This window comes from Schistocerca americana, chromosome 7, assembly GCF_021461395.2.
Source record: "Schistocerca americana isolate TAMUIC-IGC-003095 chromosome 7, iqSchAmer2.1, whole genome shotgun sequence".
In the NCBI taxonomy this organism is placed as follows: Eukaryota; Metazoa; Arthropoda; class Insecta; order Orthoptera; family Acrididae; genus Schistocerca; species Schistocerca americana.
In genome coordinates, this window is record NC_060125.1 from 414,852,240 (window position 1) to 414,866,333 (window position 14,094).

Sequence of the window (14,094 nt, forward strand, 5' to 3'; positions counted from 1 at the left end):
ATAAACATGCAGTATCGACACAGAATCATTAATTTCGTAACCCAAATTCGTTTTGATTATATATGCAGCTCATTCCGTTAAAATTCTTGCTTGGCTGATTTCCTGTCATCGTAAACATCAGACAACAGCCCACAAATATTTGAAAATAACATGTTAGAACGTCAACGGGAGTCAAGTTTTTTAGGAGATGGCTTTTGTCCTTTGACAACGACGTTAGGAAGGAAGAGATTCGAATACTGGAGCCTGTAACGTCAAATGCCGTAAAATGATGGCGCAGGTGACATACTAACGTATTCTAAACGCTAACGTTGTCCTAAAATGAAAGAAACGTCGCCCTATTTGAAATTATGGAATCCAGCAGTGATAGCTGCTTTTCAAATAGTCTGAATTGCTGCTGGTAGAGTTATTTTTAATGTCCTTTTACCATCTATACTGAAGCCAGATAGCGAACAATACTGCTTCGAAGTTGTACCTGTGATTAGGATTCACCTGTCGATAGTCGTGTGTGTGTTTTTCGTAAACATTAAATTTGCTAAAACACTTTTAAGGCGAATATGAAAAAACTGCAGTCATTTCCTCATAGCCATTTCGTAAGTTAATGTCACAACGGTCAAGGAATATCCCTATCTTCGGCTTCTGAGTTCATCGAAGGCGCATGGGACACAACACGGATCAAAACTGGACTCCACGTAAACTATATAACCGGTATTTAATACTCAGGTGAATGAAATAGCTTTTGTTTAGGATTGCTCTTGTGCACAATTTCACCCTGGAGTGCTTATGCTTATTGATCACTAAATATCGTTCTGTTCAGTCGTCAATATATACGTGCTCTTGGACCAATTATTATAGTAAAACTATGTGTCAATCCTAACAGATTACTCTAGTATAGTTAAGTATTTAAACATTGACGACATGAATAACGATTTATCCTAGTTTTGTAGCAACGATACTGAGTTAGCAAAGTAAAACGTAATTACTTTAAATTACCGTGATTAAATTGAAATCACAACCATCGTACTTCAGTCGGTAACGGTGTCCATACTTTTTGGAAAGATTGTTTTCAAATTAGAAAACAGTCTCTGTTGCAAGTTTTTCATTACTAATAACCTGTTCCGCGTGGTTAGCGCATCTTCATGTTATCTGTAATTAGTAATAACCTTGTTTTTACATAACAGTTCACTTGCGAACCTTTCTAGGACCAATCTTAGGGATAGCTAAGGTAAAGGTAAGAAGTAAAGTTATTGACTTGCCTTGAACAGTGCAGACCGAATTAGGCAAATATGTAGAATCCATTGAAAAGATGGCCTTAAAGCGAAGACCACGCTCGTCAAATACTGACATGAGAAATCCTGAAATGGCAAATGAAACCTGTATGTTAAAAGTGTAAAATTACAACATTAGTGTGATCGCCCGGTGTGCCTAACGCTGTTGGCAAGCGGGGTGCACTCAGCCCTTGTGGGGCAAACTGAGGAGCTACGTGATTGAGAAGTAGCGGCTCCGGTCTCGTAAACTGACATACGGCCGGGAGAGCGGTACGCTGACCACACGCCCCTCCGTATCTGCATCCAGTGAGGCCTGTGAGCTAAGAATAACACGGCGGCCAGTCAGTACCGTTGGCCCTTCCAACGACTGTTTGGACGGAGTCCAGTTTTACAACATTAGTAAGAAATTAAAGCTCCGTCGGCGTAGGATTAGGAAGCAAAAAGAAACTCACCAAACCACGGCAATATGAAGTTTAACATAGGTTAGCGATCATAGCCATGAATCGCAGCGGTAAACAAATACTGCTCTACACAAAGTACGTACAGCAGGGAGCGGGACGCATAGTAGACTGATGTGAGAGCGAAACTCAGGGAAAGCGCCGAGTGGTGACACTGATGGTAAGAAGGGATTTAAAGGAAGTAAATACCGAACAATGCCAATTAACATGATGAAAAGGAATAAAATGCTCTTAAAACACAACAGACGAACTAGTAGGGCCATGTAAAGTAACTGTTTCAGAGGAATGCTGCCTATTCGAAGTTTGGTGTTCCTGTTATCCCAATATTTTTTAAGTCTTGGTTGTTTGAGCTTTTTTTTTTCTTCCGCACACGTCCCGTTTATCATTTCCTATCCTTTCCCCTCTCACATCCCAACTCCCTCAGCATCTCTCCTCCCTATCCATAATGCATATCGAGATTTTGGGTCATCTTAATAGCGGAGACTGTTTTCTATTTGTTGAACACTCAGCCATGAGACCCAGGACAAGGGTAGTGATTTATGGAAAACAGGTGGAGGGGTGTCCCAACTTGATGCGTCGTTTATCATTCCCAAACAAATATTTTTATTTAATAACAATCCTGTCATTAGATAACTAACTGTAGCACGATTCTTGGCAAATAAATACAAATATTTAAGGTTGATGGGTTAAAACCACATAAAATTACAGATGGTACTACAACCTATCAAATATAAAACACAATGGTCTTCCGATTACAAACAGTTAATTGATTACATAAACCTGGGACGGTACTCTGTCCGCGCCTCTATTATCACAACTGTGGGCTAATCCTGCAACAGGACTTGAATATAAGGTCATTAAATGTCAATAAAAGACATTTAAAAAAAGGCATATGCAGATACGGCAATGCTGGCCAAACGCTACCCACGTGTAAAAAGAGAAGCGAGCAGTGATACTTCACTGATTGGCCACAAGACTGTTACACATAAATCAAGATAAGTGCTTAAATATACTACCGCGCTCCTAAAACAGTATGAAAATGATAATGATAACTCAACTCTCATTTTTTAAAGAAATCAAGAGACTCAGTGCCCTGTTTGCCCAAGGGCTTTCATCACACGTCTACAAGGATCTTACAATAACAGAAACACTGAGTAAATAACTTCCCAAAGTCACCAAAGTCAATTCCAAATCAGTCAGCACCCACGCCGCTGCACGTCACCAAAAGAACTTCAGTCTGGAACAGGAGATTCGCAGAAAAATATGTGACACGCCAACACCCAGGCTTGAAGAAAACCGGGTTCCTGCCCCAGACCAGAAGAACAGCAACGCGTCAACCACAGCCGATAAAAAGCTGTCAACATACACCAAACAAATTTGATAGAAATTAATTTTTTTTTTCTTCAGTCTTCTGACTGGTTTGATGCAGCCCGCACTGAATTCCTCTACTGAGCTGAGCTCTTCATCTCAGAGTAGGACTTGCAACCTACGTCCTCAATTATTTGCCAGATGTATTCCAATCTCTGTCTTCCTCTACTGATTTTGCCCTCTACAGCTCCCTCTAGTACCATGGAAATCATTCCCTCATGTCTTAACAGATGTACTATCATCCCGTTCCTTCTCCTTATCAGTGTTTTCCACATATTCCTTTCCTCTCCGATTCTGCGCAGAACCTCTTCATTCCTTACTTATCAGTCCACCTAATTTTCATCATTCGTCTGTAACACCACTTTCAAATGTTTTGATTCTCTTCTGTTCCGGTTTTCCCACAGTCCATATTCACTAACATACAATGCTGTACTCCTGATGTATGTTCTCAGAAATTTCTTCCTCAATTTAATGCCTATATTTGATACTAGTAGACTTCTCTTGGCCAGGAATGCCTTTTTTGCCATTGCTAGTATGCTTTTAAAGTCCTCCTTGCTACGTCCGTCATTGGTTATTTTACTGCCTAGGTAGCAGAATTCCTTAACTTCATCTACTTCGTGAACATGAATCCTGATGTTAAGTTTCTCGGCGTTCTCATTCCTACTACTTCTCATTACCTTCGTCTTTCTTCGATGTATTCTCAGTCCATTCAGCAGATCGTGTAATACTTCTTCGCTTTCACTCAGGACAGCAATGTCCACAGCGAATCGTATTATTGATATCTTTTCACCTTGAATTTTAATTCCACTCATAAACCTCTCTTTTACTTCCATCATTGCTTCCTCGATGTACAGATTTAACAGTAGGGCGAAGGAGTACATCTTTGCCTTACACCCTTTTTAATACGAGAACTTTGTTCTTGGTTGTCCACTCTTATTATTCCCTCTTGACTATTGTACATATTGTATATTACACGTCTCTCCCTATTGCGTACCCCTACTTTTTCCAGAATTTCGAACATCTCGCTCCATTATACTTTGTCGACCGCTTTCTTTCTGGTCGACAAATCCTTAGGACATGTCTTGATTTTTCTTTAATATTGCTTCCATTATTAACGGCAACGTCATAATTGCCTCTTTCGTGCCTTTACCTTTCCTAAAGCCTAACTGATCGTCATCTAGCGCATCCTCGATTTTCTTTTCCATTCCTCTGTATATTCTTGTAAGCAACTTAGATGCATGAGCTGTTAAACTGATTGTGCGATAATTCTCGCACTTGTCAGCTCTTTCCGTCTTCCGAATTGTGTCGATGATGCTTTTCCGAAACTTAGATAGTATGTCACCAGACTCACTCATTCTACACATCAAGGTGAATAGTCGTTTTGTTGCCACTTCCCCCAATGATTTCAGAAATTCTGATGGAATGTTATCTACTCCTTCTGTCAGAAATTAAAAGTGCCTTATAAATTAACATACACGGCTATATGTAAATTGGCAGTCAATGATTATTTTCAAGGAAACAAACTATTAAAACTACCAAACCGAATATATAATATTCAGGGCTCCTCACACCGAGTAAGAGAGAGAGAGTGCAAATACAAACACGCATACACACATGTTCCACGCGTATGTACCAATAGGCTGAGCACATACAACTCTAGATAGAGGCCAAAACCAATAACTCGCCTTAGGAAGAGCTGCAAGGTCTGCAACAAATAGAAAGTACAATCAGTAGTAACAAACATCCAGTGATAACAAAATATAATTTCAAGTACCAGACTGATATAGCAAAATACTAACTTGACGCTTATAGAAATATCCAGGTTGACATACACAGCCCCAAACGGGGTCACTGAAAGTTACAAAGGCAGCTCTCACTGAGGCAGGATTAACAATCGTCGGCCGAAGTGGCCGAGCAGTTCTAGGCGCTACAGTCTGGAATCCCGCGACCGCTACGGTCGTAGGTTCGAATCCTGCCTCGGGCATGGATGTGTGTTGTGTCCTTAGGTTAGTTAGGTTAAAGTGGTTCTAAGTTCTAGGGGACTGATGACCTCAGCAGTTAAGTCCCATAGTGCTCAGAGCCATTTGATCCATTTTTTGATTAACAATCTTTAAATACATTACTTACTGAACTGTTTCCACACATAATTTCAAATAAATGTCACCAGATAACACTGCTCTCCGTCGGCCTGTGTGGCCGAGCTGTTCTAGGCGCTACAGTCTGGAACCGCACGACCGCTACGGTCGCAGGTTCGAATCGTGCTTCGGGTATGGATGTGTGTGACGTCCTTAGGTTAGTTGGGTTTAAGTAGTTTTAAGTTCTAGGGGACTGATGACCACAGCAGTTAGGTCCCATAGTGCTCAGAGCCATTTGAACACTGCTCTCCTGCTCGTAGCTGCTAACAAGTTGTTCAACACAGCTCGGGGTATTTGACACACCACAATTAACTGATGCACTTCGTACCGATGTTGCGCGCGACGAGAACCGCCACTTGCCGGTAGCAACGGTCAACGCTGCAGGAAAACGCGGACTCACATGGAGCAACGGTCAACCGTTTCAACTCGCTCAATCACCAAGACGCTGAATACTCAGGCACACCCGTCCAGCTCCATGTCCCACACATCACTCACTACTACACAGCCCCAGAGTGAACACATAACGAAGCAAGGATGATACGACGAGGTCCAGAATCGATGGAACGAGAGCACAAGTGGCACCAGCAGGAGCGCGCTCGTGCTCTTACAGAAGCCGCCACGCTTCAAACCACTTTTGCTGCATAATGCCAAATTGGAGTGAAGGAAACTGTATTTTGAAGGAGATTACAGTCGTGTACCGAACTGCTACGACACACTGGAGCTTAGTGGCATTGTAAATTTGAGTCCTAACCAAAACAAGGTTGCAGTATGTTCAGTAGATTATATTATCATACAAATGCTAAATTACGCAAATAGGAAAATTGCTCTAAGTAATTCTATGTTCACTTACGGAGCGATTTATTTCGTAACTGCGACATTAGAGCCTTCAGTTACATATGCATGCCAGACTCTATGCTCATACTGATGGTAAACGGCAAGTGTAACACTCCAAATATAGAACTCATAATAACCACCCTTTTTGTTGCAAAAAAATTAAAATTAGTGATCCTGACAGTGATGGCAGCTACTTACAACAAAATTCACATGCTTCTCAGTTTGATTAACGGGAATGTTATATAAATAGTAATGTTTATGATAAAGAAGGGAATGAATGAAAGAATACCATACGATTCAAATGAGAAACTTTAAAGAAAGAATTAAAAAATTCTTATTTATGATGGTTAAAGGCCAGACCATTAATCGACCAAAGATAACATTTATCCTAGAAGAGAGTTGTAGCCACATCGAGCTGTAAGTTTGTAAGTAGGCTGTTTAGGTTTTTTTTATTGGTAACGCCACCTCTGTATGAAAATCACTGGCTGTGCTGTGTGGAGTCTGTGGCTGCTTTGCATTGTTGTAATACTCGCCATTGTAGTGTTAGGCAGCTGGCTGTGAACAGCGCGTAGCGTTGCGCAGTTGGAGGTGAGCCGCCAGCAGTGGTGGATGTGGGGAGAGAGATGGCGGAGTTTTGTAATTTGTCATGAACTGCTATATTTATATATGATGATATCAAGGTAAATACATTGTTTGTTCTCTATTAATATCTTTCAGTTGCTAACTATCCCTATCAGTAGTTAGTGCCTTCCATAGTTTGAATCTTTTATTTAGCTGGCAGTAGTGGCGCTCGCTGTATTGCAGTAGCTTGAGCAGCGAAGATTTTTGTGAGGTAAGTGATTTGTGAAAGGTATAGTTTAATGTTAGTTAGGGCCATTCTTTTGTAGGGAATTTTGAAAGTCAGATTGCGTTGCGCTAACAAAATATTGTGTGTCAGTTTAAGCACAGTCATGAATAATTGTTCAAAGGGGACGTTTCAAGTTCGCTGTGACTACAATGTAACTCAGTAATGGAGATGTTAACGTCACTTCTCTCTTGTATTCTGCAACAGTAGTACGCATGTTAAGCGGTGCTAGATTGTTTTAAAACTTATTTGAATTTTGAAGTTTTACGATATAGACTGGAAATATTACTCAGAAGTCGGACTAAAGTAGAATCATCTTAACCGTTAGACAAATAACGGGATTTTGATGTATATGACAGAAAAGTGAATCGTGTGATTACCGATTTGTGATGGGACTTAGCCTTCGTGATACTTACGAACATCAAAGGATACAGAAAGAGAATGATCGCCAACATAAACTCGATTATTAGACTTGAGTAGGCCACAACAAAACGCACTCACGAAGAGATTACAATTTCACCGTATTGTCAGAAGTTATCGTCAAAGCCAGGATTACTGATGTTAGTGGACGCAATTCCCTAAATGTCGTATCGGTATGTGCGCCCAGCGTAGGGACAGACAATAATTACGACGAACAAGAAACCTTAATTCTACTATAACTCTTCATGTCGCCTACATCATTTCATGGACATTTAAAGTGAATTCGTGAAATTACCTGATTATTCTGATAACATAAAAGTGCCAAGTGAATTAGTGATAATGTAAATGTGAACAGCAATAACTTTACGCCAAAATTAAGACGCTTTCTGAACAATGCTCAAGAGCATGTTATCTCTGGAGTTAGGTCGTGCAGTTGTTGAATAGCGACGACTTGACGACGGAATAATAATTAACAACTTAATAACCTCTCAAAATTCATAATGTGGCCTTGGCTTGTGTGATGGAATGATGATTCAAGACACTATTTGTTAACGTTTGAATAACCATTCTCAAACCGGGCATGATAACTGTAGTCAGCAAGTTCGCGTAAACAGAAGGGTCTGACGGGAATACGCAAGGGACTTTCGGTTATTTCAGGTCAATGGAGGCATCGCGTTATCGAGTGGTGCAGTCGCTACATCTATAAGTGAAGAAAATCGACAGACGACAATGTTTTCATTACAAGCAAGTGCGGCGCACACACTCCGGCGTGCTGCTCCATCGAGACAATGACATCCTTTTCGAAATACAGTATCTGAAAGTATCCAAACCACGCGAGGAGTTTGTTTTCTTTAATAGTTACAGACTGGAGTTGTCGTGATAGACGGACGCCGTTCCACGTCATCTCGACAGGGACACCCATCACCATCGGGCCGAGAGAGAACAGCGCCAAACAAGGCACTGCGGTTCCTAACTGAATGCAGCCCAGTTAACGTATGATAAGCATGTTTTCCAAAATGATGCAATGAAGTAGTGTGGCCATTTATATGTTCTTACTCGAAACTAAGCTGCAGCAGCTTATTCTATCTGATGCGCTGGAATGACCGTAAATTAGCTTACTGCTATGTGTGGCCTGACAAAAAACGCCTTTGGCGGATATGAACGTGCTGCCTCGACCCTCACTGATGACTTCGTTCTCAATGGGGAATTGAATATTTATCCTCCTCCCCTTCTCGCTTCCTTGATTAATCAAGCACGGAAGTACTGGATATATTATTTTACTCAAAAATGGTTCAAATGGCTTTGAGCACTATGAACTTAATGTCAGAGGTCATCAGTCCCCTACAACTTAGAACTACATAAACCCAACTAACCTAAGGACATCACACACATCCATGCCCGAGGCAGGATTCGAACCTGCGACCGTAGCGGTCGCGCGGTTCCAGACTGAACCGCCTAGAACCGCTCGGCCACTCCGGCCGGCTTATTATTTTATTTTATTTTACTCGCAGCTCTTATTTTTCAGGAACTGTAGTTTATATTTCAGAATAAAATTAAGTCTTCAGCTGTGTATATGTTTTTATTTCGCTTTATTAATGGCCAATGCCTTCTGTGGGGAAAGAACCAGCCAAAAAACGCTCCTGTCGGAGCATAAAAAATTCGAACGTTTTTCTATTTATCAGAAGTACACTGCCTGAAAGTGAGATATCAGCTGCCTCATTCTACCTACCTCAGCACCTATAAAATTTTTCCCAAATATTTTGCGAGAATATTCGCGCTTTTTTAACATGCAACCTTCCTTAGGGTCTATAGCTCATTAACACCACTAGTCCATCGCTGTAAGTCGGTCATAGCCACTACCTCTCAGTGCCGTTCGTCACTAACTCGCTCAGAAAAATTCACTGTCATTATCTCTTTATGTCTCTCTGTCGTCGTCTCCTGCGCCTCATCTATAGTCCCCTTCATTCTGTCCCACAACTACAATCTCCTCTCACTGTCACTGTCTCCCTCTTGCTCTCTCTTTCTTCTAGTCTGTTAATCCTCCTTCCTAATGTGCTACGTCTTCTCACTCTATCCATCTCTGTCTTCCGCGTTGTCATTGTTATATACTCTCTCACCCATTACCGCTTCCCCTTCTTCTTTATTCCTACGCCACCCCACCTCCCTGCCACTGTCTCCTTCACTCTTTTCCTAACACCATTCTGTCACAATGTTCCGCTGGCACTGCGTCCATCTTTTTTTCTCTCACACTGCCACTGTCCCCTATGCTCTTTCTATTACACAACCACTGTCTACTACCATCCAGTATTTATTGTTTTTCCGTCTCTTTACAACTGCCACTGTGACTGCTTACTTCTCTCTCGGCATAAAAAAAGACGCATAATCTGAACGTGCGAAAGCTATTGCGAAAATTTTTAAAAGTGCCGAGGAAGTAGAGTGAGCAGCTGCTATTTCACTCTTCTGTCAGAGTTTTTTTAACTAAACAGGAACATATCGGTATTTTTGCATGTGTTTCAGTTCTAAAACATGGGGTTCCCAGACGATAACGGAGACGCTTCATAACTCACTTCTCCATGCTACGTCACTTAGGGACTACGCAGACGCCCCACACCGGCTTTTAGGTGTACAGGTAGGGTAACTTTTAATGTCTGTATCTCGTAAACGGAAAAAGATGAAACTTCTCACTGTTGTTTGAGATCTGATTCTTAGAAATACATCGCAAAAATTAAAGCCATTTGCTATTCATAGCCATCTTGCAATGCGCTGCTGGGGTTTGGTCCACTGGTGACAGAAAAAATACAGTAAAAATACATTTTCTTGGGATTTTACGAAGAACCGCCAGTGAATTAATGGTGCCTCGACAAGTCTCATGAAGCCCACCAAGTTCCAGATCAACGGGAAAAAAATCAAACGACTTTCTCTATCGGCCGAAGCAGGAGGAAGTGTGTAATATGTATACTTCGTCCCTGTTCTGTAGAAGAGTGACATTAAGACGATCCTTCCGTTCGCTATACAACTAGTCCCTAGCCCAAGGGCTATACAAAACACTTGACCCTACCTTTTCATCACCAACAAAACCGGAGATATAAGCACCGGAAAATCCCGTTTCCATGCCCGGCTTTTTGGAATATATTAGGTCAGCATGCTGTCGCATGCACACCGACTGATTTCTGCTACACCAATACTAAGCAAGTTTTTGTAATACCCTCCATACACCTTCCATAAATGTATACCGAAGTCTAAAGGTTTATATTATATTCTAATATAGCAGGCTTCTGAAGATAAGAAATTAATTTGTCGAAATCAGTAATGCGAAATAAAAATACATTTGCAACCAATGATTGAATTTCATTTTGAAATAAGTTCTGTATTTGTTCCTCGATGTCAAATAGTCATACTGGTGTTGTTGATGACAGTACCAACTACTTGAATATCCGTAAGTGTGGCAGGACGGTGCTAAACTGCGATTCGTCCTTTTGTCTCCCACATTCGAGGCGCTTTCAGTTCGACGGAATAGGCTGCGGTGTAGGATTTCCTACAGAATCAAATGAAAGTATTTCCTCAGTTGTCAAACGTTTCCACTCGATGCATTCTGTTCCACTTCTGCGGTTCACATTTTCATATTGTAATTATAAACTGTCACTCGAATATATATTAAAGAAGATCATAACAGTTCCTGAATAACTTACAAATTCGTACAATATCCAGACATTCATAATAATTTCTGAATAACTACAGCCTTATACAGTATCAAGTATTTAAGCGTATAGTAATAACATGAAATGTGCTGTGTCCCAAAAACAATAAAGAAGGATTAAAAAAATTTCATTAGTGCCGAAGTAAAAGCTATCTGTCTCTAATATCTTCAAATCGGCTGGACAGAGGGATAGACTGCCATAAACGCGAAATCCTCGGCGTGCGCCGCAGGGCCAACAGAATCGGTGCAAATTACTCGGCGCCAGTGCAGGCTCACCTCATGAACTGGCGACCCGCATCTACCGCGGTGCAGGTCTGCATTAAAATGCAGGCCCTCATTTCCATGGCTGGCGCATTATTCTGTTTCCAGCGCGCTCAATCTGCAACTGCGAGCACAGCGTTTTTTTTTTTTTTTTTTTTTTTTTTTACGCACCGCCTGCCCGCGTGACGCACAGACTGCGAATGTTTTAAACGTATCTGCCGCTGGGACAGGCAGATTTGTAAAGGCAAATATTCTCTTAACTGCCGCGCGCTTTCGACACATTCTCGTCACACGTGATTGATACAGCCTAGTCTACCAATTGTTTCGCTGACAGCGTTTCAGGTGCTAAATTGTTCTCCATCTGGTACTCGTATCCACTAATCTTTAGTCTGTCAACTCAGCTTTCCCCCTCTTCCACCACTTAGAGAAATAGGCTACTATTTGAATGAGGAAGGATATATCCTTTTTATTTATACATTCGTGTAAATGGTTCAGCCGCTTCTGTTTCTTTCCTTACAGTTCTTACCTTTGTTATAATCATCCTCTTAGTCCTCTTGAATTGTCTTTCCGCTATACATAAAAAATTAATCTCTACCATCTTTGAAGTTGAATTCAGCCAACTACTAATATACGTTTTATCACGTGCTCCGTCTATTCCACCGCTTAGGTGGTCTATGATATCTACACGCACACTAGCATTCATTGTAATTGAATCCATAATTATATTAAATATTCTGAAAAACTTAAAGGACGATCCGCACAAGAACATTTAGCCCTTGGAAAAGAAGCAATATTAATAGATCTTGTAATTAATGGTGAATTTGTTCATTTCATTATCCTGTCAGTACAACTTCGGAGATGCTTATTTTGTATCCTCGAACATGTAAACATATGCGAGGCAATACAGACACTATAAAGTATCTCAGAAGATAGATTGAAGAAGTTAAATCTACATTTTTGTGGATCTAGAGAAGATTTTGACAGCAATAACTGGAAAACACTCTTCAAAATTTCGGATTCAGCAGGTATAATACACAATGAGCAAAGAAAGTAAAAAGTTGCTTACAGCCTATTAAGAAACCAGACTGCTGCTGCGACGAGGAGTGTTAAAGGAATCTCTTTGTTGGGAAGGAAGTGAAACAGGTTTGTAGTTACGCCTCCTGTTATTCAATCTGTAGATTGAACATGTAGTAAACTAAAACATGGGTAGACAGAAAAGCGAATTAAAGTGCAGAAAGAAGATGTAAAATCACTTTGTGTTTATGTCAGAGACGGAAAATCACTTGGAAGAGGTGTTGGGTTTTGAAATGAGGTTAATGATAGACATCGAGAAAAGTAATTTATTGCAATCGAATTAAGTGAAACAGTGCTGAAGGAAGTAGGTTAACGTATAAGAAGCTAAATTTAGTAGATTATTTCTGACTTTGGGGAGCAAAATAAATTATGATGCCATTTTGTTGTTGTTGTGGTCTTCAGTCAGAAGAATGCCAGAATGAGATTTTCACTCTGCAGCGGAGTGTGCGCTGATATGAAACTTCCTGGCTGATTCAAACTGTGTGCCGGACCGAGACTCGAACTCGTCACTTTAGCCTCTCGCGGGCAAGTGCTCTACCAACTGAGCTACCCAAGCACGGCACACGCCCCGTTCGGCACACAGTTTTAATTTGCCAGGAAGTATCAGTCTGACGAATGGTTTCATGCAGCTTTCTATGGTGTTCTTTGCTGTGCAAGCCTCTTCATCTCTGAATGACTACTGCACCTTACATTCTTCTGAATCTGCTTAATGTATTCATCTCATTGTCTCCGTCTACGGTTTTTACCCCATCCGCCCCCTCCCCCCGCCCCCCCCCCCCCAAACACACGAGTCCCTTCAATACTAAACTTGTGATCCCTTGATGTCTCAGAAAGTGTCCTGTCAACCAATCTCTTCTTCTACTTAGTTTGTGTCATAAGTTTCTTTACTACCCAGTTCTAATAACTATCTCTACATTAGTTACGTGATCTACCCATCTAATCGTCAGCATTCCTTTGTAGTGTTTCGAAAGTTTCTGTTCTTCTCTAAACTGTTTATCGTCCATCTTTCACAGCCATACACGGCTACAGTCTATAAAAATACTTTCATGAAAGACTTCCTAGCACTTGAGTCCATATTAGACGTGAACTAAATCAACTTGAGAAACGCTTTCACTGCCTCTGGCAGTCAACATATTGTTTTTACTTCCGCCGTCATCAGTTACCTTGTTGCCCAAACAGCAAAATCAATCTACTACTTTGAGAGCCTTGTTTCCTAATCTAATTCCCTTAGCATCACTTGATTTAATTAGACTACATTCCACTATCATTGCTTTACTTAAGTTAAGACACTATCCATCCATTTCAGCAGACTTTCCAATTCCTTTGTTGTCTCTGACTGAATTACAATGTTATCGGCCAATCTTATTGTTTTTATTTCTTCTCCCTCAACTTTAATTCCTACTCCAAATTTTTCTTTGGATGCCTTTACTGATTGCTCAATGTACAGATTGAATAACATCCTGAATAGGCTACAACCTCGTCTCACTCCCTTCTCAATTACTGCTTCCTTTCCATGCCCTTCGACTCTTGTAACTGTCGTTTGGTTTCTGTACAATTTGTAAATAGCCATTCCCTCCCTGTATTTTATCCCTGATATATTCAGAATGGCAAGCAGAGAGTTTATAAACTGAAGGCAGGTACTACCAAAAAAAGTTTCTGAGAAAGAGAAATGCGTTAATATGCGGTAGCGTATAACAGTAAGTGTTACCAAATACTTTATGAACGTATTTATCTGGAG